At 39.9% G+C, this 7564-nt stretch overlaps 1 pseudogene; it reads left to right on the forward strand.

Moving 5' to 3' along the window:
* Window positions 1-996: 996 nt before the first annotated feature.
* LOC102827623 lies at window positions 997-2480 on the forward strand (annotated as a pseudogene).
* Window positions 2481-7564: the final 5084 nt, after the last annotated feature.

Consider the following 7564-nt stretch of genomic DNA (forward strand, 5'->3'; position numbering starts at 1 on the left):
TACAGCAAAACAAAACAAAAACAGAGGGAATAGAAGCAGTACTTTTGAATAATGATGCATGGAGGGGGTTGTAATCATTGCAGTGAAACAAAATACGATAGTATTAATGCAAAGCCAATGTTTTCCCATGTAAACTATCACTCAATTCACGATAAACAAAACAAAGAAAAGAAAAGAAAAAAAGATCATATAGAAAGAAAGAAAAGGTCATTAAGAAAACAAGAAAGAAGGGAAGACCTAAATGAATATCAGAAGACACTGAAACTTACACTTCAGTGTAGATATGCTGAAACATAAGGAAGAAATGAGTAGGTAAAAGAGCTGAACAGAAAATTTCAAAGGACAGCTAAAGACAAAGTCAAATATTTGAATACAATGCGAAAAGATGTAGAGATGGAAACCAAAAGTGAAGAGCATGCTCAGTATTTTTCAAGCTAAAAGAAGTGAAGTGAAGAAAAATTTCAAGTCTTGAAATGTGATGTTGAAGTATTCTAAGTGCCACAAAGGAGATGTGGTAGTGTAATGATTATGAGGAGGGCTGCTAAACACAAGATTAAAACTACGATTAGATCCACAGGAGAAAGATGAAGCTTTCTGCTCCTGTAAAGATTTACAGCCTCAGAAACCCTATATGGGGTCTCCATGAGTCAGAACCAACTCCAAGTCACACAACCACCAACTACCACCATCCTGTGCCAAATATTGACAGAGGCAGAAAGCATCAAAAGAAGATGGAAGGAATGCACAGTGTCAATATACCAAAAAGAAATAGTTGATGTTCAACCATTTTGTGAAGTAACATATGATCACGAACAAATTATATTCTTTCTCCCTCTCAGAACCTTTCTGCCGCCGCGTTGGGACCTCGCTGCTCCAGCCTCCGGGGCACGTTCCATCCTCGCAGCCTGCGATCCGCAGAGACAAAAATTATATATCGCTTTCTTGCCCCGTACACACTCGAGGCGAGAAAAACCAACAAACAAACATATTTTCACCATGAGGGAAATCGTGCACTTCCAGGCTGGTCAGTGTGGCAACCAGATTGGTGCCAAGTTTTAGGAAGTTATCAGTGATGAACATGGCATCGACCCTACTGACACCTACCACGGAGACAGTGACCTGCAGCTTGACCGCATCTCCGTGTACTACAATGAAGCCACAGGTGGCAAATATGTTTCTCGGGCTATCTTGGTGGATCTAGAACCTGGGACCATGGACTCTGTTCGCTCCGGTCCTTTTGGCCAGATCTTCAGACCAGACAACTTTGTTTTTGGTCAGTCTGGGGCAGGCAACAACTGGGCCAAGGGCCACTATACAGAGGGGGCTTAGCTGGTTGAGTTCGTCTTGGATGTTGTTTGGAAAGAAGCCGAGAGCTGTGGTTGCCTGCAGGGCTTCCAGATGACCCACTCACTTGGTGGGGGCACCGGCTCTGGAATGGGCACCTTGCTCATCAGCAAGATCCGCAAAGAGTATCCTGACCGCATCATGAACACCTTCAGTGTGGTGCCCTCACCCAAAGTATCTGACACTGTGGTTGAGCCCTAAAATGCCACCCTCTCTGTCTACCATTTGGTAGAGAACACTGGCGAGACCTATTGCATTGATAATGAGGCCCTCTATGATATCTGTTTCTGCACACTCAAGCTGACCACACCAACCTACGGAGACCTGAACCATCTTGTCTCAGCCACTACGAGCGGTGTTACCACCTGCCTTGCCTCCGCTTCCCTGGTCAGCTCAGTGTCGACCTCTGCAAACTAGCAGTCCACATGGTGCCCTTCCTACGTCACCACTTCTTCATGTCTGGCTTTGCCCCGCTAACCAGCCGTGAGAGCCAACAGTACCGGGCCCTCACTGAGCTCACCCAACAGGTCTTAGACGCCAAGAACATGATGGCTGCCTGTGATCCTCACCATGGCCGGTACATCACTGTGGCTGCAGTCTTCCGTGGGCGGAAGTCCATGAAGGAGGTGGATGAGCAGATGCTCAACGTACAGAATTAAGAATAGCAGCTACTTTGTGGAATGGATCCCCAACAACGTCAAGACGGCTGTCTGTGACATCCCACCCTGTGACCTCAAGATGGCAGTCACTTTCACTGGCAACAGCACTGCCATCCAGGAGCTCTTCAAGCGCATCTCAGAGCAGTTCACCACCATGTTCCATCCGAAGGCCTTCCTCCACTTGTACACAGGCGAGGGTGTGGATGAGAAGGCGTTCACCCAGGGTGAGAGCAACACGAACGACCTCGTCTCTTTGAGTACCAGCAGTACCAGGATGCCACTCCAGAAGAGGAGGAGGATTTCGGTGAGGAGGCCGAAGAAGAGGCCTTAGACAGAGGCCATCACCTCAGGCTTCTCAGCTTCCTCAGTCTTCTTCCTCAGCTGTCCCTTTCCTCTCCCTCAGAATTTGCATTTTCTTCCTCTGTCTTTTTTTCCCCCTTCCCTTCAGAAGGTTCTATAATAGTGCCTGACACATAGTTTGTGTCTGTCTCCTCTCTTTTTCTACTCTGAGAAACTTAAGATTCCTGCCACTCTAAGTAACCCTGTATTTCCCTCTGGCACCCATGGCTTCCATCTGTCCAGTTAATATTTCCCTCTGTTTTCAAGATAATACTCCAGGAAGCTGGGTCTCCTCCAGATCTTGTTTAGAACCATGTGCTGTAAACCCAGATGGCCACCAGCCTCAGCCCAAAGTATATGCCAGGGTAGTAGTCATGGAGAAAGGAAAGCAGTGAACTAACAGCAGATAGAAGTCACTAGAAGGAAAGGACTGGGATTTCCCATACTAGAGCAGTTTTAAGGAGGGGACTCCAGACTATTTCAGCTATCACCAGGCATTTTCTTGCTTCTGTAACTTCAGGGCTGGTAATAATACTGTTGTATTATCTCCATTTTTGGTTTCCCTCGAAGCTGTCCTGAGCTCCCAGTTTCTTTTGGAGGGGTCTGCCTTGCTTGGTCAAGTGGGATCCTTACCTCCCCCACTTCACCTCCCTCCCACATTTTATTCCTGTTCCACTTTAAATATGAAAAAATAACAGGCTTGACATGGCAATGTGTGTGCAGTCGCCTACAGGTTTGAGTTGATTCCCCAGAGGAGCAGGACCAAGGCCTTATGACATTTCATTTCTTCCATTCACTATTACCTTTTAAATTTCTATCTCTGTCTTATTTCTCCCACATTCTACACTTTAAATTTCTATTTGTGTTAAACTTTTTTTTTTTTTTTTCATATTGAAAAGATGACATTGTCAAGAGCCAAAAAATAAACAGGAATTAAAAAATGAACAAATGATATTGAAGGAAGAAGCCCAAAGTGCACTGAAGGCATTGGCAAAGACCAAGGCTCCAGCAATTACTTGAATACAAATTGAAATCTTTCAACAGACTGATGCGACACTGGAGACACTCACTCATCTATGCCAAGAAATTCGAAAGACAAAGGCCAAATGATTGTAATAGATCTATATTTGTGATCATTCCAAAGAGAGTTTACCCCATGGAATGCAGAAATCATTGGACATTATCAATAATATCTCATATAAGTAAAATTTTGCCAAAGATAATTCAAAAATAGTTTTAGCAGTACAATGACAGGGAGCAACCAGAGGTTCAGGCCAGATTCAGACAGGAAGTAGAATGAAGAATATGATTGCTGAGGTAAGATGCATCATGGGTGAAATCAGAGCATACCAGAAAAAGGTTTACTATGCAACATTGACTATACAAAGGTTTTTAATTTTATGGATCATGACAGCATTGTGGAGAACAGTATTCTGAAACACTTAACTGTGCCCAGGAGGAACCTGTACATAGACCAAGAGGCAGTTGTTCAAACAGAGCACTGGGACACTGAATAGTTTAAAATCAGAAAAGATGTGTTTTGGGGTTGTATTATTTCACTATATTTATTCAATCTGTATGCTGAGCCAATAATCAATGAAACTGTATTATATGAAGAAAAGCATAGCCTCAAGATTGGAGGAGGACTCATTAACAACTTGCAATATGCAAATGACACAAATTGGTTTGCTGAAAGCAAAGAGGATTTAAAATACTTACTGAAGAAGATAAAAGTCTTTAGTATGGAAAGGACCTCACTATAAAGAGAACAAAAATCCTTACCACTGGAACAATAAATGACATTAAGATATATGGAGAAGAGATTAAAGTTTTCAAAGACTTTATTTTGCTCGAATAAACAATCAATACACATGGCAACAGCAATCAAGAGATCAAACAACATATTTCATTAAGCAAATCTGCAGTACAAAACTTGTTTAAAATGTTCAAGAGCAAAGATGTCAGTTTGAGGACTAAGCTGTTCTTCACCTAACTCATCCTCATATACATGTGAAAGTTGCATAATGAATAAGGGAAAATTGATGCATTTGAGTTATGGTGTTGGACGAGAATTTTTAAAGTACAGTGGACTGCCAGAAGAACAAATAAATCTGTGTTGCAAGTATAGTCAGGCTGCTCCTTAGAATCTAGAATGACCAGTCTTTGTCTTTCATACTTCAGACATATTTTCAGGAGGAACAAGTCCATGGAGAAGAACATCATACTTGGTAAAGTGGAGGGTCAGCAAAAAAAGAGGAAGAACCCCCAATGAGATGCCCTGGTACAGTGGCAGCACCAATGGGCTCAAGTGTAGAAAGGAATGTGGAATTGGCGCAGGTTGGGTAGTGTTTTGTTCTCTTGTGCATAGAGCTGCTATGAGTCACTTTAGACTCCATGGCATGTAACAACAATAACAAGAAATGGTTACCAATTAAAGAAAAGTTTCAGTGTATAAAATAGTAGGAGAAAATTGATAACAAAGCATGAGAAGTGATTGTATTTCACATTGAAATGAAAGCAGTGAGCATTCTCTTCTTAGAATTTGATATTGAAAGGAAAGAAAATATTATTATAGAGAAAACTTTACTCAAAATAAAAAATAAACAAACAAAGAGTTGCTCTCAATTAATTTCTGAATCTTAGTGACTCTGTGTATGTTAAAGCAGAACTGTGGTCCATAGAGTTTGATAATAGAAGATCTAGCATTTCTTCCATGGTGCAATGAATGGAATTATGTGCCAACCTTTCTATCCGTAGGCCAACTCTTAAACATTACTGCCACCCACACAAAGCATTTATTTTTAAGTCCATAAAAAACAACAATTTCACTTGTTAATTTATCCTCCTGTTTGTTTGTTTTATGATTGCTATGATTGCTAAAAAGATTAGCTGTTCTAACCCTCTTAAACTGAATGACCCAGCAAGTGGCACATTATACTGGTCAATTGCACATGACTATAAGGGTGACTGCATTTAATGTGCTATCATAATTGCAAGTCTGCTGTTAATAAAATATTGCCAACAGCTGTTGTATTGAATTGCTTTACACTTGTTAAAAAAATCAAACCAGTTTTACCTTCAAGATATCTTTCCAGTTTTATTTTATATATTGTTGTTGTTGTTGACTGCTGTAGAGTCATAGTCTCTATTTAATTTTTAGATGCAACTTATTTTCATTAAGCCAAATTCTTTCTCTGTATCTCAGAAAATAGCATTACCATATATTGTGTTGCTTAAGTCAAATAATCAAGAAAAAAAACAAAACAAAAACAGAACTATAATGATCCTTGACAGCTTTGTTCTCCTATATTCAAATAATTTCATTACTAATTTGTGTATAAAAATTTCCACAAGTTTCAACACTCTAAATATGGACCAAACTAGGAACACTTAATTGTACTCATGAGGAAGCTGTACATGGACCAAGAAGCAGTTGTTCGAACAGAATATGGGAACACTGAATGATTTAAAATTAAGAAAGGTATGTGGCAGGGTTGTATTCTTTCACCATACTTATTCAACCTCTATGCTGAACAAATAATCTTAGAAGCTGTGTTATATAAAGAAAAACGTGGCATCAGGATTGGAGGAAGACTCATTAACAACATACGATATACCAATGATACAACTTTGCTTGCTGAAAATGAAGAGGACTTAAAATACTTACTGATGAAGATCAAAGAACACAGCCTTTGGTATGGATTGTATCTCAATGTAAAGAAAACAAAAATCCTCACCACTGGGCCAATAAACAACATGCTTATCAACAGAGAAAAGATTGACGTTGTCAAGGACTTCATTCTTTTTGGATAAACCATCAACACTCATGTAAGCAGCAGTCAAGAAATCAAACAACATATTGCATTAGGGAAATCACTGCACAAGGCCTTTTTTAAGTGTTGAAGAGCAAAGATGTCAGTTTGAGGACTAAGGTGCACCTGATCCAAGCCATGGTATTTTCAATAGCCTCATATGCATGTGAAAGCTGGACAGTGACTAAGGAACCATAGAAGAATTGATGCATTTGAGTTATGGTGTTGGAGGATAATATTGAAAGTACTGTGGGCTGCCAAAAGAACAAACAGATCTGTGTTGTAAGAAGTGGAGCCAGAGTGCTCATTGGAGGCCAGGATGACCAAACTTCATCTCTCATAGTTCAGACAAATTGCAAGGAGGGACCAGTCACTGGAGAAGGTTTCATATTTGGTAAGGTGGAGGGTCAGAGAAAAAGAGGAAACCCCCAGAGAGATGGATTGGCAAAGTGACAGCATCAGTGGACTCAAGCGTGGCAACAATAGTGAGGTTGGCCCAGGATCAGGCATTGTTTCGTTCTCTTGTGCATAGGGCTGATATGAATCGGTACTGACTCAATGGCACCTGACAACAACAAGCTGAACCAATTGAGATGTCTATGGTTCTGACTATTGCTTCTGCTGTTATCAGTCATCTTCCTTTAGGTCAGGGATGAGATAATTGTTTCCTCATAAATTGATATAAGTGTTCTACCCCCAAGGCTTATTAAAATGAGCTGTCTTTCTAAACTTTTCATAAAGCATCACTTATTTCACCTTTTATGTTGTTAAAAAATGTATGTAATTTCCAGCATCATATCTATCATCAAGTCCATATTTTCCAACTACTGATCATTCCTCTTTGTTTCCTACCTTTGCATTTCAATAGCCAGTAATTACCAACACATCTTGATTTCCTGTTTGATTAATTTCATACAAGTAGTTAGTAAATTTTTTCAATTTCATCATCACTGGCTTTAGTGGTTGGTGTGTAAATTTGAATAATAGTGGTATTAACTGATTTTTCTTGTTGTTGTTATTGTTAGGTGCCATGAGTCAGTACCGACTCATAGCGGCCTTAGTCACAACAGTAGGTATATGGATATTATGCTATCACAGATAGCATTATATGTCCTGATTGCTCTTGATATGTTCTATTTGATGATAAATGTGACATAATTCCATTTAAATTTGTTATATCCAGCATAGTAAACTATGTGATTGTCAGATTCAAAATGGCCAATACAAGTCCATTTCAGCTCTCTAATGCTTAGTATCTCAGTGATTATGCATTGCATTTCATTTTTTGACAATTTCCAATTTTCCCAGATTCATGCTTTGTACATTTCATGTTCTGATTAGTAAAGAATGTTTACACCTGTTTCTCTTTATTTTGCATTTTGCCCATCAACAAATGTACTTTCCAAGGGC

Source organism: Chrysochloris asiatica, unplaced genomic scaffold (genome assembly GCF_000296735.1).
Source record: "Chrysochloris asiatica unplaced genomic scaffold, ChrAsi1.0 scaffold00426, whole genome shotgun sequence".
Taxonomy (NCBI): domain Eukaryota; kingdom Metazoa; phylum Chordata; class Mammalia; order Afrosoricida; family Chrysochloridae; genus Chrysochloris; species Chrysochloris asiatica.